The sequence below is a fragment of the Mauremys mutica genome, chromosome 10 (assembly GCF_020497125.1).
Source record: "Mauremys mutica isolate MM-2020 ecotype Southern chromosome 10, ASM2049712v1, whole genome shotgun sequence".
Lineage (NCBI taxonomy): Eukaryota > Metazoa > Chordata > Testudines > Geoemydidae > Mauremys > Mauremys mutica.
Window position 1 is genome coordinate 59,531,496 of NC_059081.1, and position 26,610 is coordinate 59,558,105.

Sequence of the window (26,610 nt, forward strand, 5' to 3'; positions counted from 1 at the left end):
ACTGAGCGATCCCTCCCCCTCAGTGATTTTCATGTGACATGTTTCTTTTAATGATGATTCCAAAACTGCAGTAGTGTCCGCTCAACACAAAAGTTATTCCCAAGCTTAGAAGAAGAGGTTCCTTTACCAGTTCCCTCCAATCCTTCGAGAGCTGAGCAAAAGATAGAATTTCTGTCCATGCGAAAATTCCGATAATTCTACATTTGTTGTCACCTTGAACCAGAACAAAAAGATCCCCGACTTCGATCTTCCACAAAGCTTATGGGCAACCCTAAACCACCTCCACACAAACCATGGCAGATGCGGATACTTGATGCACAAATGAAACATTAAAAAAACTCTGGTGTGCGACTGCGGTCACCCAGAACAGACCATGCAACACACAACAACTCAATGCCTGATTCAGAAATACAAAGGAGGCCTCACAGCGAAATACCCCGCCACTCTTGATGCAATTACTTGACAACCACCTAAATGTTAAATTATAGTTGTTGCTCTATATCTACACATCAGCCATATAAGAAGGACAAAAATTTGAAATACCAAATTTTTTCATGGAGCAGAAATTCCAAAAAATTTTGATCCAGAAATGGTGAAACAGTCCAAGTCAACATTTTCAATAGAAATGCAATGTTTTGACATTCCTGACTCAAAATGTTTCATTTAATTTTGTTGATCTGACTGGAAATGCATACTTTTAAATCAGTTCAGCATTAAACTGCATTTCCTTACAGAGCCACATTGCCTCACTGGAATTCAGTTCAGGAGTCTGATGCTCTTGTTCTCAACTATGGACCAGGCATCCTGGCTGGACTACATTTCCCATGATACAACAGCAGTTAATGTGAGTCCCATGACAGACTACTCAGCTTGGTCAGAGAGGAGACAGTGTTGCATCATGGGAAATATAGTCAGGCCAGGGAGTCCAACCGATGTGGGGAAGGTAGGGGGCTGGAGGCAAACTCTGAGTCCCATGAGCCAATGTAGCAAAACAGGGAAATGCAGTTTAATGTTGAACTGACTCAAAATGAAACATTTCTGGTCAGTTTAATAAATAGAAATATTCCAATTTAGGTTGAACCAGCCCTAAGCTAAATATTTTGATCTGGGTTTCCAAAGGGAAAGAAAAAAAATCAGAAATTCAGGAAAATTAAAATTTTCCTACAAAAAATATTTTTTGCAGAAATTGCATTTCCTGTCAGAAAATCATTCTGACAGAAGATTCCTGATCAGACTTAACTCCATCCTGTTTAATTTAAAACTATACAGGGTTAAGTGCTTGAATATGCCCCAAGGAATAATTTTGTGTTAATAAGGGTAGGCAGACCCAATGGGGCTTTTCCTTCTTCCCTTCCTGGGCTCGACTGTATCCATTGCAGGAAGCACGTAACTCCATTGCCCCAGGAGCAAGGCAGGAACTGTGCTGAGATGCTGAGAGTCACAGTCTGGTCCCTGCTTCCTCCTTGTGCTATGGGAGAAGTGAGCTGTGCCACTCCTTTTGCTGCCGCAGCCTACTCTCTCTGAACTAGCTCCAGTGCACGGGCTGGTACCTTGGGAAGGGTGGAGCCAAAGCTCTGCCCACCCCCTGCCTCTGCCTTTGCAGCCTGACCACTCCCTGCCTACCTGCATGGATGGGGGGGAACAGCAGCCCAGTGGCAGCTACTTGCCGCACCATGTAGGGCCTAGCAATTTGGGTGGCCTATGCAGCGGAGTAAGGGGATTTCTTACTCCCCTGCAGCAGCTTGCAGCAGAACTCACGAGTGAGTCCTCCATGGCAAGTTTATGGATATTATCATATAATCACTGACTGCATCTTCTTACAGGCCTTCTGAGCCACAAGAGTGCTGCAATTAGAATATACTGTGAAAATAACGTCTTATACCCTGGCACAAGGATAGCAGACAAATATGTACAGAAAGCAATAATACACGGGGCAAACATTTCTGCTGTAAAATTGCATATGCATTTCCAGACCCTAGAAGCGTGTATATTTCACTGTGTCCACATGCCTCAGAGTTTTTATTGTACTGTTATAATCTTATTTTAAAACTGTTAAATAGATGCTGTAAATTAAACTTTGAATACTTTGGAAGGCTGACAGTAAAAGACAAGTATGACCTTTTAATGCAATTGTTAATATTATTTGTTTTCTCGCCCCCTAACACTTCATTGGGTTTCAGTTTACATGTACAGACAGTAGCAGGGTGGTATTCTAATGCACAGTGCTTTGTAGTTCATGTATTCGGTAAGTATTTGATAGACAAGTGAACACATCCTCGATATTTACACACTGGAACGCTATGGGCCCGTTTCCAAATAAACGTTAATTCATGTGGGTGACCAAAAAAGGGGCACAAATAAGGAAGACACACCAGAAGTGTACATGTGTAGGGAGGAGCAGGAAGGAAAGTGCATGGGCCCTGATGTTGTGTTGAAAAGGACATCAACATAATAGTAAAGTATTGTGGTGCCATAAATTACAGGCTGTTGACAGTGCATTTTGTGTGGTTGAAATACCAGTTTTATCGACCACTGGTGATGTGCGGGGCACTAAAGGGCTATTGTATCTGGAGAAGTGGGCACGTTAAGCCCACAGACTGGCTCTGTGAGTGGTGACTAGTATCTCCTGGTTTATATGTACTCCTAACTGATTCCAGCTACTAGCTGGCTTAAGTCAGTGTGCAACATGCCAGGGCAGCCATTGCTTCTACTGGCCCTACATTCAGCAAGTCATCTGAAGAGGCAAAAAGAGAATGCTCCCTGCTGTGCTGCCCAGGACTGGATAACAGGCTAGGGAAGAGGGCAGTGGGAACAGGGTCGTCTGCCCTGCAGAGAGGCTGAAATTCAATCACATATGCCAGTGAGCTAGACTGCAATTTCACTTAGTGTCCCCCACCCAAGAACAACCCCCTGGAACTTGGATTTCAATGTTAAATGAATACAGAGGCTGAAATTGTCATTTCTACCTGTACGTGGACATAGGGAATGGGAGGAAGGGTCCTTGTCTGCTCCCTCAACCCACATACCTATGGAAACCCTATCAGAAATCAGTGAGATATCTTTCTTGGGTTTTGCTGTTCTATGGATTCTCTCTTTATCATACTATTGTGATGAGATGACTTGTGGTATCTCCATAGGTACCCTGAATCTTCAGAATGGGGATTGCCTAGATTGCCAAGTCAAAAGGTCCAGATCTTCGCTAACCATTTGAATCCCAAGAATCCTGACATTCTTCACCATTAACAGATGCTCCAGAATTTCTGTTGTTTCTTCTAGGACTGTCAACACTGTCTTCACATGTTGGCTAAATCATTTAGTCTCTGCCTAATCTATTTAATGTACTGGCTCTTTCATTGTCATTAATTGCTATGCAAAGCTCTGTAGTTCAAGTGCCCACCCAACTTGCTAGCCTTTTCCAGCATACTGAATGTTCCATTTTATGTTTTTCTGTATAAGCCACTGAGATGTCATTGGTTTCGTGGCAAAGATAGCCATGTGTCTAATGGTTCTCTCCAGTTTTAGGTTCCAGGTAGCCTTTGAAGACTGAAGCCTTGCAGAAGTTTGAGATGCATTTGTTTTAGGTTTCAAAAATTCAGGTTCCCCCCCTGCTCTTCTCTTTCTTATGCTGCACCCTTTCTGATTTTGAATCTCCCTAAACTACTGATCCTCAGCGGCTGCACACTCTGCATGGCTTCCCTTCTTGCCTTTCATCCATTTACCTTTCAATCCACTATAGGTTTTGGATCATTGCAAAATTGTTAAATCTGTAGAGATTAGCCCCTGCAGCTGGAGCTACCCTGCCTGTGAGTAGCAAGTTTGTTATTGACAAATGTCAGTAAGAAAGTGGAGTATGAGGAAACACACACAAATCTACTTCAAAGCTAAAGATGAAATCTTTCCACTTTTGCAAGGTTTTTTTGCTGCGCTACTGGAAAAAGTTTATTCAAGATGAATCACTGATAGAGGTGTGATTTTGTTAGTTACTCACTATAACCAGAAAGCAGACTATGGTAGGAAGTACAATACTGGGCTATTATTCTTCTCTGTCAGTGACCAGAAATGAGTTTGGAAAACAATACAGAAGAGCAACTTGCAAGCCTTATTTAGAGTCTGAGAGTTACAAAGGGAAGGAAACATTGAAAACTGCTTATCTGGATGCAAGTGGATTATTTTCACAGTTAAGAACTTTGGGTTAGAGCATCACATTATAGTGTGTTGTTATTCCAGCCTGAAAGGCGCACGGATAGTCTGATGTGGCCAATTCGACTGATGAGGTATTAGGAGGCTGCCAATTTCCTGTAAACCCATTATCAGAGAGAGAAAAAAAACATGGTGTCACTCATGTTTTTACATGCATTCCAAGCTCAGGGCACTAGTTCTTCATACATTTTTAAAAATTAAAGATGAAACATAGCTCTCCTTCCAGGGTTCATAAGCCTGCAAATAATAACTCAGTACTGGGGGAGGGGTGAGAAATCAAGTTAGTCTTATTTGTTTTATTTGACCATTGAAGTGGCTGACAGTTTTCAAAGACAGCTGTTTTTCTAGTTATTATATCATTATGTGGCTTTTTCCTACTTGGTTTTTTGTTTCTAAAAAAAAAACTATTTTGGATCAGGCTGATACATTCTCACAAGTTGGAACGCTTACATGATCTGCTTTTTCATGCACATTTCATAACCAAGGCCAACATTGCCTATGCTTCTGGGCAGGGGTGGCATTACGTTTATATGGCTCCTAGCACAATACGGCCTCGGGATGATACCATAATACCAAAGCAAGGAAGCAAACAAACAACTTGCAACAGTACAGCTTGTAGAAGTTCCCATATTGACCTCAATGTTATAGGCAGAACAAACGGAAGTTGTTTGACCTGTTCCTTTAAAATAGCAAAGCCCTAGGAAATATTAAAAAGACGTTAAAGAACATTTACAGTCGCAGAGTCAAGAACTGAAATTTAGGAAATGCCAAGTTTACAGTTGCCTGGGCACCCTTCATCCTGCTCCCTATGCATATGATTATGATACAGTCTTTAATTACATGATCACATGCTATTTTTTCCACAGGCACCTGCTCACTCAGGTGGTACAGGGTGGGTGCACAAGGGGCCAGAGTGAAGATTACATGGACAACTGTAAATCTGGCACTTCCGTAACTTTACAATCTGAATAAAGTTTTTTTTATGTGATTTTTGTATCTGATTAGACATACACTAACCTACTCCCGTATAAGGCAGGGGATGCCTGGAATATGACAGGAGGCCTAGGATGCTTTCAAACAGCAGGTTTGATGCATAAACTGACAATGCAGCTCAGATATTGATAACAATCCCCATTCTGAAGGAGATATGAGCGTTTCATAACAAGAGCTGCACCTGGGATCAATCCCCATTCTGTCACTTTGCTAACCCACCTTTGACGAAGCCAGCAGCTAGGTGAATGAATACCCACGGAAACAGCCCTCTCTCTGAGGGGGCTGTTGTGAATATCATTAATTTGCTGGCTAACAAAAATGGAAGGGACAGTGCAGGGGATGAGGCAATGTACTCAGCCCAGCTTGCCAAGGAAAAGAAAGATGAGAGGTCTAAATTTAAGCCCAACAAGCCTTGCCAGTGCCCCATTCAATTAGCTCTCTCTGTTGTGAGTCAAAATAAACTAGTGCCTCTACTATGCTTGCTGTCCGTGACAGCCTTTGGGCTCCATTAATCTCCAGCACCATTGGTCAGGCTCAGAGCTGAATTTTTGCTCATGAAAGTGGTAAGGGAGGTTGTTGAAATTCAGCTGAACTGTTCTTGGTCTTCTCAGCCTTCCCCAGACACGCGAAAATTGGCTGCAGAGAGGAAATTTGTTTCTTTACTTAAGCAGTTCATCCGCTCCTGCTGGACAGAGACATGGGCTGAAGTCCAGGGCAGAATGTTGACTTTGGGAGCGTTTACCCTGTTTGCTCTTTCCTCATTAGCAGCAAGCTGAAGTAATGCCAAAAAAAAAAAAAAAGATATCACGAAGATACTTATTTGGATAGCTAGGAAGGGGAAAAAATAGAGTTTTCTAGCTGACGTTATTTGAGTCCAACCTATGTTTTTATGAGGGTGCAGTCCACCACTGGGGACGAGAGAGACCAATGGGCAGGGGAGAGCTAGTAAAGGGTTAATGCAGAAAGGTATCCTAATATTAAAAAACATGTAACTGAAACCTTATAACAATGCTTCTGGGGATAGAGAAGAACAAATCACCTTTAAGATGCACACCATAAGGCAGGCTTTTCTTTCTTTCTTTCTCCAGCTACTATGTTACAAAAAAGAAACCTTCTTACCTCAAGGAGTACATTTTACCTCTATGGGGCTCCTATACACCCATGAGAAACCAGCTGTACTTGGTAGTGGTAGCCATCTTAGATCACCTGTGTGGGCTTGGGAGTACTGCTGATTTCAAATGAGAGCCCTCCTCAGCACCCTGTGTGGTTGGAATGCAGCATGGCACTTTCCCACTGAGACAGGGGAAAGTGCACTGTGTTTGGCTGTATGTTGTTTTCTTTGGTTTGCCTGTTGTCTTTGTCTTCCCAGGGTGGCTGGTGTCACCAGCCCCTTCCTTCCGGTGAGGTGAGGCTAAGACAGCAAATTGTTTTTAATGGTGAAAACAAGCAAGCAAACAAAAATAAGATGTATATAAAAGTTACAAAACCCCAACCTTGCGGGAAACACCTGCCTGAAGAGGTGGAGGGAGGTAATCAGCTCCACCTCTTTTGGTTTCAGCCAAAGAACTATAAAGCTGGTCTCAAGCAACTAGGCAAATCAGTTATCCTGAGCTTCAGGTCAAGTGAGTGTTGTCTCTTAAGGCGAGGCCTTTGGAAGGGAAGTGCTGGAGTTTTATAGGTATTTAAACATCTGAAGATGCAGATAGGTGCCTCACTGGATTTTCAGAAGTGCCTAGGCATCTAACTTCTATTTGTTTTGAATAGGAGTTAGGAGAGTAGGCACTTTTGAAAATCCCACTGGATACCTATCTGCAGCGGCAGGCACCTAAATACCTCTAAAAATCTGGATGGATATCTCCTGAGTGAGTTATTTTTGCTTACAAACACACAGATGCAGACTTAAAATAAACATGCCATATTTTTGGAGGCAAGTTTATTTCTGCCCTTTCTTCTTACTGAATGAAATAAGGGTTTTTTTGGTTGCATTTTTACCAGACTCTTCCTTTTCAAAATGATTTTTTAATTAATCACTTTCTGTTGTAATTCTGTAGCCTGATTTTAAGTCATGGAGGCAGAGAGGCAAAATGAGGACAGAATATAAATAAAGGCTGTCTCTGCAGCAGCACCACAGAACTGTGCTTCTGAACCTACCTACTGTGAAAGACGCAGACAAAGCAGTCACAAAAATAAGTTCAAAGAGTCCATAGGTTACACAAAACACACGGTCTGTGGGGAAATGTCAGTTAGAAACGAGCAGCAGCAAACAGCTTTGTTTTCCTATTGTTGTGGCTTTGTACGGTGATGATGACACACAAAGATTAAGTGAAGCAGCATGAGCTCCAGTGGTTTATCGCTGCTATTGTCATCGTCGGTAACGAAAGGGGATGTGTGGGTGTCACCTGCAAAAAGAGGTTCTGTTTCCAAAAGGAAAGTATCAGTATCAAAGATCAGTGAACACTAAATGGTCTTGTTTAATTCATGCAATTTCCTTCCCTTCTCTGACCTACGGCACCGAATTTAGTCCCTAGATTTACCCTACTAGGATGGAGAGACTTGAGCAACAGCAAGTGCCTAGGACAACTGCAGAGTGTCAGGTCATTTGTAAATCTCCAGAAGGAGTTGGCTCCCGCAACATGGAATTTGATTTTTCTTCCCCTTTCTCCCCCTTCACTCCTGCTGACCTATGAGATTTGCAGCAAGAAAAGCTATCTCCAGTGCAATCAACTTATAGAAAAAACATTCTGTTCAGACTGTTGTTCAGATATTTAGCAGGGCCAGGGACTGGAAGCAATGGGTCAATGCACTACAACACAAGGCCTTACTGATGGTTATGAATCCTCAGAGATGGATTTCTTGTGAGTCTTTTTATGTTTACACACACTTAAAATTTGCCTTCTGCATAAATATGATAACAAACTAAGGTTCCCATAAAAAGTTTAAGAAGGATTTAAAAAAAAAATGTTTGCTATTTAGGAAATAATTCTTTTTTTACCGTTTCAGGTCTCAGATACCTTTCCATATATGTTTACTTTTCATACTATATTAGAAATTAATTAGGACTATGGGCCTGGACTTAAATGAAGCCAAAATACTTGCTGTTCAAGAACCAGATTTGAATAGTTTGGATACATATGGATCTCAGAATTCGGAGCACGGACCTGTCACATTTGGGAGAATTCAGGAATAGCATTTGCACTAATGATGGGCTCTTTACTTATCTATTTGCACATGTGTGCACACATGGAGTTGTGGGCCTTCTCGCTGCCTCCCCCAGTGTTAGCATGTGCATGTGAGGGAGAAGAGACACCCTTGTTAATTCACCATCTTGGATTCCAAACATCAGCCACAATATGTACATTTGGTCTCAAATGCCACAAAATTCATGACGTTTGACTTACCTTTACTGCTTATTTCCCCTAGATTGGCACCAACTTTTAGACTGGAGAACTACCAGATGATTGAAAAACAGTGAATTTACAGTGTCAGTATTTTAGAAGAGGATTCCTCCTGTCCCCCACCCCCAAATTTGCCGAACTCTCTGTACCCCTGTTTTGAGGCATATTAACAACAGTCTCCCTTTTATCCTTAGCAAAATGGAAAGGCTGGTGTCAATTTCTTTTTTATTGTAGTTTAGGGGAAGGAATTTCCTGTGGTTCATTTAGAACCATCAGATGATTCAGCCTCATGAAGAAACAACGATTACTTTTGTGTTCCTCTTGATCCCCAGGTTTAGACCCAGCAAACATAGTGCCTCAATAATCCAGCCGATTATCTGGATTTCATCTTCCATGATGAAGTTTTCTCAAAAAAATCACCGTCACCACTTTTCCTGGGTGGCTGCACATAACACTCTTGTTCAATACTCACTAAGAACTTGCTCCTGCAATGGTTTCTACAAATGTGTGACTTCACTGAATGGAAGGAATCCCATTGGGTTTACTCCCAGGAGAAACATGTGCATGAGTCTTTGTAGGACTGTGGGCTACGTTTCCGTAGAGCATTTTTTCCTTCATGTAAACGTTGGGTTGCTTGTCTAGGTCAACAAGCCAGCACTCAGCATTTTCAACGAGCAATCAGCACAAATCAAAATGTCAGCCACAAATGGTGGTAGGTTAACCAATCTGGATCTGGATTGCATGGCGTGAGCCTCTATCTGCTCTCAAATCCTCTGTAACATTGTCAGATTAGAGCCTTATGGTTAGATCTACTCCAGGACTGGCTGCGTGTTCTTCCTGGAAACCAAACGACTCCTTTCTAGTGTTAATATCTGGCTTGCAAGTAGCCCAACTGCAAAAAATAGGGAGGCACAAGAGAGAGAGGAAGGAAGTACGGAGGGACATCAGGCCTAACACTCTGGAGGGAGACTGAGGTTGGGGTTTGGAATTGGAGCAGGGACTCTGCAAGAAGAGGGGTCCCAAAGAGCTGCCTAGGTGACTCATTGCTACTGTGAACACTGATTTGGGTGACATCTCTTACCGCCTCAAAGAAAAGGGACAGATCTGTGACCTGATCCTGGCAAGCCCACTCAGCACACTACTGCTGCTTCCCTTCCTTTGCCATAGCTCACAACTTGAGGGTGGTCTTCCCAGATGCCCCCTACAGAACTCCAGTGCTGCCTTCCTGCTCTGTATGTTCCTCATTTCACCCCATGCACAGAATTACCACCTGGATTGTTGCAGAGATTGATTCCCCTCCCCCCTTTTAAATGTACTTTTGTGACAGTCACAAAGGCACTGATGGACTGGGCCTCGTTTGTAGGTTCTTGAGGGCCCTTGGAGGATGAGACATGGAAAGCTGTTCCAGGCTTGGACCAATGTGATGTTAACACACATGCAAATTATAGCCAGTAATACAGGTGTCAGTGAGGGGAAGGGGGAGGGAAGCCCAAGAAAATCCCCTTTGACTCCCACAGAATAATTCATAACAGAATTCATTTGTGTCCCTGGCGGTAGGTCTTGTGATAATATTCATTGCACATGCTCCACAGCTCCACAGGCATCTAGTTCTCTGTCATTCAGTAGACAACTCTGGGTTGCCATAAGAGGTGCCCTGGCAGCATGTCTTAATTTATAAATGAGACTACACACATCAGCTCCAGTGGGAGTGAAGAAGTTAGTGGGCGAGTAAGCGGGCATTGTGGCGTCCTCTGTTCTGAGAGTGGTAAAGTGCAGACAATGGAAAGTCAAAGGTCTGAGTCAGCGCCTGGAACATGCCAAGACTGACTGTCCCTGGTACCTGTTTGGAAAGGATCAGGAAGACGCTTCCTGAAAAAGAGCAGGGAGGGCGGGGAAGGAGATGTGCCTGGTTTAGGAGCCAAAGAACCGAATATATTAATCTGTTTTAGTCCTCATGTGCAGTGCACGTGTGCACACAGGTGAACAATGAGTGTCCCCCTGTGTGCATGCTCACTGTCTGTGTCCTGGGGAACTCAACCTGGAAGTATTTGCATACCAAAAAGAATCCTGTGGTTGAGTGACATTTTCAAAATAGTCACCGATTTCTTGCAAATATACACACTGGATATTGACCAACAAATCCGGAAGGGCCCAATGTCATCATCTAGAACAGGGATTGGCAACCTTCGGCACGCGGCCCGTCAGAGAAAGCCGCTGGCGAGCTGGGATGGTTTGTTTACCTGCAGCGTCCGCAGGTTCAGCTGATCGCAGCTCCCACTGGCCATGGTTCGCTGTTCCAGGCCAATGGGGGCTGTGGGAAGCAGCGGCCAGCACATCCCTCGGCCCCATGCCACTTCCTGCAGCCCCCATTGGCCTGGAACGATGAACTCTGGCCAGTGGGAGCCGCGACTGGCTGAACCTGCGGACGCTGCAGTGAAACAAACCGGCCAGGCCCGGCAGTGGATTTTCCTGATAGGCAGCATGCCAAAGGTTACCGATTCCTGATCTAGAATAAGCACTACCTCCTCTGTTACTGTACACACAGTCATATTCTCACGTGACTTAGTACCTGGCCCTGTGCAACTTGTACCATTTAGTAGTTTTCTCGTTACCAGCCTGATCCAAAAGCCCATTAAAGTCAATGGAAAGACTTATCAGAGTAGGGGTATGGAACAGCTTCCTATGAGGAGAGATTAATAAGACTGGGACTTTTCAGCTTGGAAAAGAGATTACTAAGGGCGGATATAAATGAAGTCTATAAAACCATGGCTGGTGTGGAGACAGTAAATAAGGAAGTGTTCTTTACTCCTTCTCATAACACAAGAACTAGGGGTCACCAAATGAAATGAATAGGCAGCAGGTTTAAAACAAACACAAGGAAGTATTTTTTCACACAACACACAATCTGTGGAACTCCATGCCAGAGGATGTTGTGAAGGCCAAGACTATAACAGGGTTCAAAAAAGAACTAGATAAGTTCATGGAGGATAGGTCCATCAGTGGCTATTAGCCAGGATGGGCAGGGAGTCCCTAGCCTCTCTTTGCCAGAAGCTGGGAATGGGCGATGGGATAGATCACTTGATGATTACCTGGTCTGTTCATTCCCTCTGGGGCACCTGGCATTGGCCACTGTCAGAAGACAGGATACTGGACTAGATGGACCTTTGGTCTGACACAGTATGGCCGTTCTTATGTTCTTGTAGTGGACAGGGCACTGGACTGAGAGTCAGCAAACTTAGGTTTTATTCCCAGCTCTGCCACTGTACTGCTGTGTGGCCTTGGGCAAGTCCCTTCACCTCCCTGTTTCTCTTCCCATCTGTCTTGTTTATTTAGACTGTCAGGTCTTTGTGGTAGGGTCTCTTACTCTGTGTTTACACAGCACCTAGCACAGTAAGGTCCCAGCCTCTAGGAACAACTAGCATACAACTAATAATTTAATTGGCTTTGGATCAGGCTGTCTCTCCCTTTCAAAACTAGCATCAGTTTTATTCCTGAATTAAAACCCATCAAGGAAAATGTATGGTCAGAACATGCACTTGTGTTGTTGCGGCAGATGCGATGGAAACACAAAAATCTTTGAGTGCCTCTCTATGCTATTTTTACTTCCCTTTCGGTGGGCCTCTTATTTACCACTTAAAACACATCTGGCCTTAACTCCTTTAGTCTCACCGCAGCTTATTTTAACTTTGTTACTTTATTTTTATTGCTACACTAGGCAGCCTCAAAGGAAAGCTAAAAGAGCAATCTGAGCAGAGCATTATGTAACCCATGTACCTCACTTCAAGCCCCGGAAACCACACGTGAATCCCCTCTCACTGAATTCATCCAGCGCAGCAGCGTTCTAGACTGCCGCGAGCAGAGGGGCAAAGTTCACGGAAGCCGTTGCCCCAGAGCACATTTGCAGCATCAGTAATTTAGGGGGGATGCTAGGGGGTGATTTAATGGTCCAAACATATGTGCCATGCAACAGTGAAATGTATCTCCAAGGCAAGAGGGAACAGTGCTATTGATCCATCATAAACCAACACTTTGCCAGCTGCCGAATAAGGGGAAAATCCTGCACCTTACTGTGTAAGGCTCACAGCCCTGAAAAGCAGCAGAACCACTGTGACAGGTTGGATCACAGACACCTCCCTGGGAGCTGCCAATTGGTGTGCCAAGACTACTTCTGCCCCTGCTTTCCCTGCCAGCTCCGGACTCCAGCACCCTGTCTTGCTGAGCCAGACAGTTCCATCTGCTCCAACACAGACCCAGGGTCTGAATTACCTGCCCCAAAGCTGCAGGTTTACCTGAAAACAGCTCACAGAAGTGTGCTAGTCTTTAACACTCAGATGCCCAACTCTCAACGGGGTCTAAACCCAAATAAATCCGTTTTACCCTGTATAAAGCTTATGCAGGGTAAACTCATAAATTGTTCCCCCTCTATAACACAGATAGATATGCACAGTTGTTTGCTCCCCCAGGTATTAACACATACTCTGAGTTAATTAATAAGTAAAAAGTGATGTTATTAAATACAGAAAGTAGGATTTAAGTGGTTCCAAGTAGTAACAGACAGAACAAAGTAAGTTGCCAAGCAAAATAAAATGAAACACACAAATCTATGTCTAATCAAACTGAATACAGATAATCTCACCCTTAGAGATGCTTCAGAAAGTTTTTTCCTCAGACTGGACACCTTCCAGGCCTGGGCACGATTCTTTCTCTTGTTCCAGCTCAGGTGGTAGGTAGGGAATTCTTTATGATGCCGCCTCTTCCTCTTCCCTTAGTTCTGTTCCACCCCTTTATATATCTTTTGCAGAAGGCAGGAATCCTCTGTCTCTCTCTGGGTTCCCACCCCTCCTCCTCCATGGAAAGACACCAGGTTAAAGATGGATTCCAGTTCAGGTGACGTGATCACATGTCACTGCAAGACTTCATTGCCCACTTGCCAGCACACACTATACAGGAAGATTTACAGGTAAAACACACCCATCTGCAGACAATTGTCCTGGTTAATGGGAGTCATCAAGATTCCAAACCACCATTAATGGCCCACACTTTGCATAATTACAATAGGCCCTCAGAGTTATATTTCATATTTCTAGTCCCAGATACAAGAGTGGTACATTTATACAAACAGGATGATCACACTCAGTACATTATAAGCTTTGTAATGATACCTTACAAGAGACCTTTTGCATGAAGCATATTCCAGTTACATTCTATTCACTCATTACCATATTTTTATAACACCATATAGACTGCACAACGTCACAACCACATTGTCTCCTCTGAGGCGCTCCATGGAGGAACTGCACGCTAGCAGATGCTCTCTTGGCGTGCTGCAGGAATAGCTGGGTTTGCCCATTCTCAGTCAGTGGTGCTTCCCACAGCAACAGGGACTTGGCCAGAAAGAGGCAGAGCATAGCTAGAGTGTCTGTGAACTGTGTGGCCCCCATACATAATTAATATATATGGACAATATATAAAAACGGACCTATGATCTCACTCTAAATGATCCCCAGATTTCTCTCTACTTACTTTATAAGCTACAATGCACAGTCAGTCATCAGAGTCTACGAGGACTTTAGTCACAACAATAGGTTTTCCCCATTTCTCTTGGCTTTTCTAAGTCCAAGGGCTCCATCCTGAACAAATAATAAACGCTGTTCTCAGCAACTGCTGATCTGAGTGGGACAAGCCTAGCCATGCCTAATGGAACAATTATGCACGAGGGGACATGTTATTCCAATGTTTCAGTCAGCCCTTTTGTAAATAACTCCTCCCTGTCACTATCCTCTGCAGTCTCAGGCTTGGACGCCTACAACCATGAGATTTTCCACATAAAACCAGTGGGGTTGATGTAGCCGCACAGATCAATGTTCCATCCAGAGTAGTTTCCTGTTTCCTGGATGCTTCACAGGGAGGCATAAAACCTCCACCATGCACTTAACTGTGTAGGACTCCACCATGGATGAAATAACTCCTGCCCTTCAGCCAGTGATCACCTTTTGGTCTTCATCAGGAGGAGTACCAGGTAGCTCTTAGAATTAGCGTAATGGCAGATTCTAATTTTAACCAAATAAATTATTATTAGCAGTAAATATTTATATTATGGTGGCACTCAATGACTCGAGGGGGATTGGGGCCCCATTGTGCCAGGCACTGGACAGACATGGAAACTGACAATCCCTGCCCTGAAAGGCTTCCAGGCTAAAAGATGAACAGAGAAAGGGTAGGGGATGGGGAAATGACATAGACGCACATGAGCTCGGGGAAGAATTGGCATGGCTTTGACTTCAGCCAGTAGGAACAGAAGCCACCAAAGCAGTTTGGTGGGGGAGGGGGCGCATGGTGGGGGGCTCTCCATCTCTTCCCCCAGTACTCCTTGGATGCAGAGATGCTCAGGGGAGACCCACCCACTCTCTGGGGGCACTAGGATCCAGGTGCTGCTTTCCCTCCCCACCCTCTTGTGGCCTTGGGGGGGCGCTGCAGAGAGGAGTCAGTCAGAGAGTCCAGCTGGTAGGAGCAGAAGCAGCCAAAGCAGGGACCTGTGACCAGTCAGAGAACTTTCCACAGTTTTGACCTGACTTTCTCTGCCCTGCGCTGATTGGCTGTTTGCTCCAACTCCCTGACCCCCCCTCAAGTCACTTCACCTCCGCTTCACTTCACACCTGCTGCTCCTCTTCTCCCCTGCTGGTTCCCACCCCCCTTCCCTTTTCTTTCCATTTAACTGATCTCCTCCTAAGTAACCTCTTCACATCCCCCGCCCCCAAATATTATAGAATTAGCTGCTACTTGCTGCCACCCATTGTTCACTCTGCTGGTGTGTTCTAGCCCTGCCCCCTGCCCTAGGGGCATCTTGTCTATTAGGACTGTAAACTCTTTGGGGGAGGAACTGTTTGCTGTTCTGTGTAGCACAGTGGGGCCTTGTTCTTGATTGGTCCTTAGGCACAACTGTAAGAAAGAGGATTAATAATAATAGTTGTATGTATTGTTGGCTTGTTTTTTTAATTGGGGGTAGAGAATAAGAAAGTAGGGAATGAATATGTGCAGAAAACGTCAAATTCCTTTATTGAGTCTCACTGAGGTCACTGATTTTTCAGCCAAGTCAAAGTTTAACTTGAAATCCATAGGACGAGGGGCCCAATCCATCTCTCAGCATATGTATACAGCACAAGCGCTATGGAGGCAAAGCTGAAGCCATGACACTGTAGCATATACAGTACAGTAACCAAAGGGGTTTTTGCATCCCTGTAGTAAATCCACCCCCTAGAGAGGCGCTAGCTAGGTCCATGGAAGAATTCCTTCATCATGTTTACAGTGGGGTCGACCTAATTGCATCACACAGAGTGTGAAATTTTTCACAGCTGTCAGCCAGTAGCTTGGCTGACCTAAACTTCAGGTGTAGACCAGGCCTCAGTTACACCACAGTAAAACTGGAATAAGTCCCAACCTCTGTGGAGTTATTTAGGATTTACAGTGGTGTAAATGAATGCAAAATTTAGACTTTAGGTTCCATGTTTTTCCATAGTAATTATTTTTTCCTCCATATCTAGCATTCTGTAGAAGAATTCCTCAAGTTTCTAGTTAATTGGTTAGACATTCTCCCATTTGCACTTCAATTAACTTCTTCATTGCTTCATTGTTCACTTCTGGATTATTATTTGTTTTCATATTGAGCAGTCACCTGTGAGCAAAGAAGACAGTCCTGTACTTAAAGATGGCAATAAATATATGGAGCTATACCTATCTCATAGAGCTGGAAGGGATCTTGAAGGGTCATTGAGTCCAGCCCCCTATCTTCACTAGCAGGACCAAGTACTGTCCCTGACAGATTTTTGCCCCAGATCCCTAAATGGCCCCCTGAAGGATTGAACTCACAACCCTGGGTTTAGCTATCCCTCCCCAGCTTCTCTGTGGCTTGGAGGTGGTTAAACTAGTTTCTAGGAGTAACATAAAAAAATCCAGGATTAAGCTGTTGGCTGATACAGCAAGTGCCAGGAAATCCGAGGGCAAACATTTGGAAAAGAATCAAAGCAGCTCAATGCTGAAATAAACCTGTTTCCCTTCCTTGCCTCCTGCTCCTCAGCTAAATTGTATGTAGAGGTAAATAGATAACTGTTAATAAATCTGCATCACTGTTGCAGAAGGGGAAATTTGACTGAATTTTCCTTTCTTCATAAGCCAGGCTGAATTCCAAAGAATTGCAGGGTTTTGACCGAAGGGCAGTATTTAGGTCTGTGTTTCCACTATGCCCTACAAGAAACTTAATTTTAATATTGTATGGACTTCATTCAGCAGTGCCCATGGCCTATCTGTTGGGCCATAATAAGCGATTCTTCTTAATAGAGTGTTCTGATAGCAACAGTCCCCTTTGTTGCAGGCTGCACTGGGGAATAATGAATCTTAATGGCATTATGTTCTGTAGTCTCTAACTCATGTTGTTATCCATTGTCTCATAACAGAACTCATCTGTAGAAGAGGCTGCGCTTAATTAGCTTCTATTTTCGGTGATAGGGAACCTTGCCAATAGGCTCTTGTTAATTCAGTATCAGATATGTTGTCTCAGTGATGCTCAGTTATTCAGAAATCTTTTCTTTCAAATTACTTCCCCTCTTTGGAGCAACCACTGTGAGGAACACATCTTTCTTCTAGCACATCAGTACACACACACCCCTCTCAAATATTTTCAACAGTATAAGGAGATCAGCTGCTGTGATGCTGAATTAAAACAGAAGGTACAATGCCCTGTGCTCTACATTTGCAAGTGTTGATATCACAGGAAAAAAGTCTGAAAAATACCAAGTAGCAGTGCCCTGCAACCTATTCTGTTATATGTAGGTTCTTCACTATAATGTTGAGTGGTAATTCCAATTTGTTTACACCACGACGAAAGTAATGTGATCTCACTAATTGGGTTATAAAATATAAATCACAGAGCCTGACAAACAATTCCCTTCTTCTCCAATCCAAATTCTCTACTAAAAAAGTGAGCGACCCACTTGATGTAGAGCAGTGGTTTTCAAACTTTTTAGGCTGTATACCCCTTTCCAAATAATGTAATCTACTGCATACCCCACCTGAAATAGGGTCATAATATACCTATGATTAGATTGCCAAGTCTTACTAAATAAAAATGTGTTGTCCGCTGTTACGAGCACCGTAGGGTACACGTACGTCAGTTTGACAACCACTGATGTAGAGCATTCTTTGGTAAGTACTGCATATACAGGTGAAGATGAAGTCCCAAAACACCCTAACCTCTGAGTGAAATAAACCACATGGCCCATCAGTACCCATCTGGCTACTGGATGGGCCCTGAGAAAATATAAAACTGCTAACAGAGAGTGGGAAGATCCATACAGAGCATCTGTGTCCAAAGAATAAACTTCATTCACAACAGAAGCAGAGGAAAAAATACATTCTTCAAGGAGTCAGATACTGCGAAGCAACAAAACATGAATCAATATGGACTTCTGATTCCCAGCAACTGAAAATGATTTAAATAAGACAGGCACCAATCAGAGCCCACCATTGCACCATACGAGGAGCTAAAGGGATAGATCTGGGCCCAGCATCTAAATAATTAAGTAAGTCATCAGGACATTGACTCTGTTAAAAGCTGGTGAGTTTCCTCATGTACCCTGAGAGAGGCCCAGCTGGGGCTTAAATGCTGGATCATCCTGTATTTCCCTGCTGAATAGAGAAAATCATTTGCAGATGCTCTTATTTAAGAGCACAGCCTGAAGTCACTTTATTTTAGTGGAGGGCCTGATTCTGGATCTCCTTTCATATGAAAATGAGGAGGGGAAGAAAGGAGGGATGTAAATTATGATAGAAGGCAAATGGAAGTTTCTGCATTATTTTAAAGCTAAAGTGGAAACCCATATGCATGTAAGGACTGTTTGCATTTTTTAGGGAATTATTGTAGTGTATGATCCACTCCCTTGTTGGTTAGTGGTTGGCTGTTTAGAAATCCATCGTTCTTTTGTTACCAGCCAGCACCGACCATGTACCTATCCACTTCTGCATTTTCCTGTTCACATGTTGTAGTCACCCAAGCTGCACTGGTGTGTCTGCTACTGTTGATTTTCATTGATATATTCAGACATATTTCAGCATCTAGGAATTGCTTTTGAAAAGATGTTTAATTAAGCACGTCATGCTATCTCCAGCTATGGTTTACACGTGATAAGGTGACTGAAGTACCACACTAATGGGCACAGGATAGATACGGAGAGCTGCCAGAGGAAGAACTTCCTCACGTCACCTTACACTTGGTTCATCCTTGGCTCTCCTGCTCGGGATGAGTGGTCCATATGAGAACTTACAGCTCCTTGGGCTTAAGCCCACTTCATGGCTCTTACTGGCCTCATCGCTAACGTTGGGCTGAAAACCAAAAATGACTTGGGCATGGACAAGAGAAACATCACTGCTGAGCCCGTCCTGTAAAGGGACAGGGGTTCCTCTTGTTAGCTAGAGAGCAGTTCCTTCCCCCAGCAACTCACATGGTGACTGGACAGCTCCCGCCCGCAATGATCAGAGTGGTGATGGGGCCTTTCCCCCCTCGTCGGAGGGTCTCTAAGAGGAAGCTCCTATCTACTGTCATTCAGAACTACGAGTTTTGGAATTTAGCTATCAGGACAAGGGCTCATCCTGGGTATAAGATTTTGATTGACTTGCACAGAGCCAGACTGGCAGAGATGAAAAGGCTGGATGGAGCAGGCATGACCCAGGGGAAAGGGCAGACTAGATTAGCTGCCTACTCACCTGCCTCTTTCCAAACAGGTAATTCCCTCTGCTAAGTTCATCCTGTCTCCATGACAACAAAAGAGAACGTATCTTTTTTTAACAACAAATATGACTTGCCCACACCAGTGACTAACTACATTTGTTGTCATTTAAATTGTTTTTATCTAGAAGTTGATTTTTAAAAGTGTCTGAACCTGGATAGAAACCATTTTGGATGTTCAAATGCCAAACTAACAAGCAGTGGAGAGAAGCCCCTGAATGGGTAACCTGCACCCTTCAGCCAAGATGTATTTTGGAATGGGTTGGGCTGGTCAGTCCCCAGAATAAGATGTTTAGAATGGAACTGCCAGCTGACTCATAACCATAGCAGCACATCTGCTCTGTTACAGTGGTTGTGTAATTATTTAATGCAGTTTTTAACTCTGCCTATCAACCAGCACTGTGGGCACTTTCACAGCATAAAAACATGCAATTATCCAAACAAATCAAAATGCTAATGACCTTTCTCGAAGGGCAGACACAGCCCCAGTATGCATTACACAATCTCCTTAAAACACCCCCCACAAGCCAACTTAAAACAGGCGTGAGGGGACAGACCCCACAGTGGTGTAAATCAAAATAGCTCCACTGATGAATTGGAGCTGCTCCCAGATTTACACCACTGACATCAGAGAACGGAGCTGATGTACTCCACGGAACTGTGCTGATTTACAGCAGCTGAGGATCTGCTCCATAATATTTAGAAAATTTTCTTCCTAGCCCAAAATGGAGTGCCTCCAAACTCCAGTCCCAAGTCCCAGCTACACCCAAACATCTCCCCCAGTCAGTTCAGGAAAAGCCTGGCAGAACATGTGGCTTTTGTAGCCTGCTCCTGAAGGCCACCAATGCTGGTCTGGCAACCCAAGGCAGAAAGCAAGTCTAGCAGCTAAGGGGTCTACAGCAAGAATGCCTTGTCACCACTGCTCTCCCACAGGACTTAGATGGTCTACCGATGTTACACAAACAGAGATGTATCTGTCAAATAGACAGGACCCAAATCATTTAGCCTGCTTCAGTCGGCTGTGGATCAAACCCTAAGGCCTGGTCCTAGGGTAGGGGATCGATCTAAGTTACACAACTTCAGCTACGTGAATAACGTAGCTGAAGTTGACGTACTTAGATCTATTTAACGCAGTGGATGCTCCCCCGTTGACTCCACCTGCGCCTCTCGCCCTGGTGGAGTCCTGGAGTCGACAGAAGAGTGCTCAGTGGTCGATTTATTGTGTCTAGTCTAGATGTGATAAATTGACCCCCGCTGGATCGATCGCTGCCCGTCAATCCAGCCAGTAATGTAGACAAGAAATGTAATGTTTTATAGGACAAAATCAACATAAAATACCAAGGAAATCAGCTAAAATCATCAGTTGAAGCACCAGTGTAGTGAAAGCCATCCTGCCATCCCTGGGGAAGATCACCGTTGACTCCACCATCCCCGGGATAGACAGCCGACTGCAACCCGACATCGTCATGATGGATGCAGAAAAGAAGACGGTCGTCATGGTAGACGTCATGGTGCCATTTGAAAACAGGTCACGAAACCCGAGCACAAAAGGCGTTGAAATACACCCCGCTGGCCGACACCCTGAGAGCCCAGGGCTACGAGGTCCAGATACACGTCCTGATCGTGGTAGCTTTGGGCTCGTGGGACCCCCAAAACGAGCCAGTACTGAGAGCGTGTGGAGTTGGGCAACACTATGCCTGGCTCATGAGACAGCTCATGGTGTCCGACACTATCAGGTGGCCCAGAGACATCTATATGGAACACATCATGGGACACCGTCAATACCACGTTGAGTAATCAAGACCACCAACCAGGGAAATAACCCACTTCCTTCCCTGACAAACCAAGGGACACACCCCACCCATGTACTTATTCGCTACACTGATACTGATTAGGACTCTTTATACACTCCATGGGAGGCGTACCTGAGCCCACTTATCCACTAACGCTTTAAAAACTCCCACACCCCAATCTGGGTCTATGCTGGTTATGTGATATGTATGTATCTCGTGATCTTTGTAACTGATACCTGTCATCCCTCATAACTCAAGCCGGACCCCCGATGTACAGTACCTTCCCTCTTAACTTGTGTATATTTAATTTTAAACATTAACTTTAATAAAATTTGTAAATCTGGTCTCTGTGGGAAATATTGCTCATCTGGTGCTAACCATTCTGCACTAACTACAATACTCAGATGAGTTTAAGGTGTTGGCCCAGTAATCTAGTCTCTAGGGCGTTGGCCTAGTAATCTAGGGTGGGAAGACCACAGATAAAACTTGTACTTACTTCCTTGACTCTCAGTCGATAGATTATAAATGCAACATTTGTACTGCCTAGGGAACTAAATTGGGTTCTAACTGTCGCTTAATCATTTGGGATAGAAATGGTACCTAAGTGCAAAACTTAGATCCAGAATCCAAAATCTCAAGATTGTCTGGCTCCATGGGTTTGGTTGGTCTGCTATAGACATAGAGTCCAACTGGAAAATGTGGAGGATGCCTTTACTTTGTTCAGAGTGGGGATTCTGGTCTGGTCAGTTGCTAATTTCAGTTGCTAAATTTGGTAATGCAGAAATGTTTGGAGGGGGGAAAAAAAGGTCAAAATATACCAGATTTTGCTCTGGTGACCTTTTAAATACAGAAATAAAAAGCTCAGGCAACATGACATTTGGTTGAAAGGCAGAAACTATTGTGTTGCTGATGTACTTTTGGTTATGAAATGTTAAAAGAAAAAACCCTCTTAGAATTATAAAACAAACTGAGCTTCTGCACATGGGCAGCCTGTGCGGTGTAGGGTGATTCAGAAAAAAAAATGCTTCAAGAGTTAAGTGTGGATTCTATTAAGAATACAGGAAATGCAAATATCCAAAATACTGTCCTGAATTTTAACTATTCTCCTGTGCCGTTCTGGAGACCTCACATTGCCTTCAGAATGAAATGAGAACCATCGTCTTTTTAAATTGCTCCCTGCATGCACCAATGTCCATGATCTTTTGACTTCTTCAATAATTGTAAGTCACTCTGCACAAGGCAGGTTGATTTAAGCTGAAGGAAGCTTTTTTGTTTTTGTTTTTAATTCCCCAGATCAATTTTTTTTCTTGAAACCTCATATTCTTCTGCAGCATAACTGGACAAAAACTTTAGGCTGAGTTATTGAACAGAAACATCAAACTAGTGGAATTTAAATAAGAAATGTACATTTGTAATCACAGAGATGAAGTTTTCCTCCTCAATGATTTCAGTTTGGTGAAATCGATATACTCCAGAAAACTCTGGTATATTTGGGGTTCATAGGAAGAAAAACTCTGGATTTTCACGAATTTCCTTGACAGTCCAAACCTGGCAAAAAGGCATTACACATAATTTCCACTCTTTGTCCTTTTAATAAGTGGTGGTGAGCCACTGACCACCAGCCCATCCTTGCATCCAGGTGGCATGGTCTCACCACATCTGACAACTCATCTCTCCCACCCTTCAATGATCTTGTCCTTCAAGGATTGGGAGAACTGGGTTCTTCTCTTCTTCTCTCAAAGCTGTGATGATCTGGGGATACCTCTGTAGGACTTCTGAATGCTGAATGAGATTGTGAATTCTATGTATCTATATCAGATTGCAAACTCCATTGTGAATTGCAGCCTTTTGCCTTCTCTCTGGTCTGTCTGTTTGCTTCTGTGTAGGCTTGAGTTTTCGGAGGGTGGTGGCAAAACATAACGGGAGAGTTGTTGAAGTTCAGTGCTTTGACTATTGAATGTAATTGCTCTAGACAAATGATGAGCTCCCTACCCACGGGAACTGGATTAGCTCAAGGGAAGTCACCTTAGCAACAGTCACCTGGCAGGAGTTTGTGCTCATGTGAGAAAGCTGGCAAGGGCAGGACACCTGATGCATGGGGCTGGAGGTTTTAAAAGAGCAGAAGCTGGTCTGTTCAGAAGTCATTTTCTTCCGTCCATGAGAGAGAGACAAGGCATCATGTGATAGTCTGCATCAGGCTGGGGACACTGATGGTCCTGACTTCCTAAGGATTCCCAAGGAAGGGGTGAGATAGAAAGGGATGAGTGTGGCATTTATTGTTGAGTATGATCTGTACTCTCCTGTTCTTTATTGATTAAGTATAAAAGAGCATAAAGGTGTTAGACTGTGAGAAGTGTGTGTGTTGACTGCTTTACAAATATTGTGTGCTCCTAGAAGAGAGAAACTGTAACCAGAAGTTTCATACCTTTGAGGTGGAGTTCTGGGAGGGGGTGTGTTTAAGTACTTGGGAAGAAGAAAGGTCAGTGTTGCACTCAGAGGGGCTAGGTGGCTGGACAGCAGGTTCCAGCATTCGGAGTGGGATGCCAGATAGGAGGTCTGCACCCAGAAAGTGTGCGTAGGGACCCCAAGATTGGGGCAGTGCCTCCATTCAGGCCCCAGGGGCCTGGAACACCTAGGGATCTAGAGCAGAAAAGACTTGGATTCCCCTTATAGAAGTCCTAGTGGATTGCTAGGATCTGTGACAGAAGCCACTGGACATATTCCCAAGGATTAATTTCTTTATCTTAATGTTAATGAAGAGAGAGGAAGAATGATCTTGTGGTTAAATTCTAGAACAGTGAGACAAGAGATTTGCCTTCTGGTCACTTCTCTGCCACAGACTTATTGAATGACACATAATCTCCAGGCCTCCAATCACCATCAGTAAAAAGGGGAGACCACCAAACTCATGGGGATGCTTTGGGGCTTAATTAATTAATATCTGTAAAATGCTATGAGATCATTGGACAAAAGGTGCTATCTTGTATCAATGCAAAGAAAAATGTTATTGTATGAAATGTTGTAAATACATAGGGGATCTCTGTAAATACAAGCATGCACAGTAATAGGATTTTATATTGTATTTCACTGATGTAACACCAGCGGCACTTTCGGTGTATTGCCCTTATAGCTCCGTGCTGATTAGCACATTTATTTACAGCCACCTTGCACCATCTATTGGTCACAGTTGTGCATTACATTTTGACAAGTGAAACTGTGAAAGCAGAGTCTTTTTGCCACTGACACTGAGGGTATATGTACACGACCATCAGAGGTGTGATTTCAGCACATGTAGACACAATCAAGTTAGTTTTAATCTTACACCAGGTTTTACATCCACCAGTGCAACTCCTATGGCATCAGTAGAGTTACTCCTGATTTCCACCAGGGTGAGAGGAGACTCAGGCCTCCCCAGAAGGGTGATGAATAAGCTCATCTCCCAGGACAATAAATCTTTCCCATCTTCCACTTCAGTTCAAACACTGCCCATCACCTCTTCAGTCCCTCTTACACCTGTTCTTGGTGTCCCCGCTTCGGCCGTTGTTCAAAGAGCCCCAGGAACATGACCCACACAGTTATTAGAAAATTAGACTCCTTTAGAGAGTTGGGATTGACTACGCTTTTCTAGGAGAAGTAGGTCCTGTCTGAACATGGCCTTAAAAGCAGTCCTCTATTGGCTTGCACACTTATCTGACAGCTTATTTCCTTCCAAGGATGATTTAACTCAGCTCGGTTTGACATATTAGAGCCTCCAGGCCAGAATCTGCTCTGTTACGTCAGTGTAAATATGGAGTAACATCCTTGATTTTTATACTGAAATTTCACCAAGGCGACAGAGAAGAAGTTGACCCAATGACACTGTTGCTGTATAAATAATGAAGTGCACTATTTCATCCACTTGTCTAATTGAGCAGTGGAGAATGAAATTGAAGGACTGGATTTACGCATCTCCAACAGAGTGAGTCTTGTGGGCGCCAGTTCTGGGTTTCATGAATATTTCAACTCATAGCTCAGTGAAAACAAGACTATCATCTATATGTGTGCACTGACATGTCAGCTGGGAGGGGCCTGCCATGAAAGTAAGCAATATGGTATAGAAAATGTATGATGCACATTTCCCTCTTGATGAAGTTTGCTAGAGAACTAACTGTACTAGAAATAAGTTCAGCAGTAGAATTATGAATCATGAATGCTGGGGTGTGTGTTTCTGGGTGCTCTTGTTTCATGATTGCACTCTGAAATTATGATATTCATGCTATGGTATAATGTTGGGAAAAGGTTAATAATATAACGTACGATATGAAATTTGACGATACTGGGATTTATTCCATGGAGCACTAATATGATGGGTAGGGAGAAAGGGGTGCAGGGAGCCTCTCCCCCAGCACTAGAAAGGCAGCACTAGAAGTGTGCTAGGTGAGAGGGGACCAGATACTACCCTGACCAGTCTGTCACTGCTGCAAGTGGGATGGGCTGATGGCTTAGGGATGTAGACAGGTTGTCTAACTACATCAGTTGTGGTTGGCAGGAGGGGCTGTGTTGGTCTCCTCATTAAGGCACAGAGGGCTTGTATTTAACACATTATTTTCATTTATACTCTCCCTAACACTAGCACAACCACAGCCACAGCCTGGTGTGGACTGCAGACTGAAGCTTCCTGCTGTCCCAAGCCCCACTTTCCAAAATGGAGGATGAACTTCAGCCCCTTTGCAACACCCCACATGCTTACTGACAGCGGCTCCAAACAGATGTGGGGCAGAGGGCGGGAAATACTGATCCTTTATAAAGCAGCAGGAAGGTGAGTCCCCAGCATGCTCTCTAGGTGCTCTGAACCATCCTGTACTATGCTGGCACAATGGCTCTGCAATCCTTTGAGTGGCTACCATCCACCTCTCCCCCCATCATATTTGTATGGTTGCAAATAGATCCAGCAGAATTCAGCCTATGGTGTCAACCATGTAATGCTGCACATGTACAAACTGGTCATGGACAGTTATCTTGACCAGCCTCGGGAAGATGTTCCCATCCCAAGCTATTACTTATCACAGAATCATAGAAATGTAGGGCTGGAAGAGACCTCAAGAGGTCATCAAATCCAGCCCGCTGCAATGAGACAGGACCAAGTAAACCCAGACCATCCCAGACCGGTGTTTGTCTAACCTGTTCTTAAAAACCTCCAATGACGGGGATTCAACAACGTACCTTGGGAGCCTATTCCCTTACAGTTAGAAAGTTTTTCCTAGTATGCAACCTAGATCTGCCTTGCTGCAGATTAAGCCCATTATGTCTTGTGCTACATTCAGTGGACATGGGGAACAACTGATCACTACCCTTAACATATTTGAAGATTGTTATCAGCTTCCCCCCCTCAGTCTTCTTTGTTCAAAACTAAACATGGCCAGTTTTTAACCTTTTCTCAGAGGTCATGTTTTCCAACCCTTTTATCAATGTT

The 26,610-nt window shown here is 43.8% G+C and overlaps 2 long non-coding RNA genes across 2 annotated transcripts in view; both read right to left on the reverse strand.

Annotated features, from left to right (window-relative positions):
- The window catches only part of LOC123378298, a 47,673-nt gene extending 41,279 nt beyond the window's left edge, over positions 1-6,394 (reverse strand). Inside the window, exon 1 of the long non-coding RNA XR_006582551.1 lies at positions 6,313-6,394. This is a non-coding gene — a long non-coding RNA (uncharacterized LOC123378298). The remainder of the gene's footprint in view (positions 1-6,312) is intronic.
- A 9,702-nt stretch (positions 6,395-16,096) lies between these two features.
- The window catches only part of LOC123378205, a 145,898-nt gene continuing 135,384 nt past the window's right edge, over positions 16,097-26,610 (reverse strand). The window contains exon 3 of the long non-coding RNA XR_006582506.1: positions 16,097-16,260. This is a non-coding gene — a long non-coding RNA (uncharacterized LOC123378205). The remainder of the gene's footprint in view (positions 16,261-26,610) is intronic.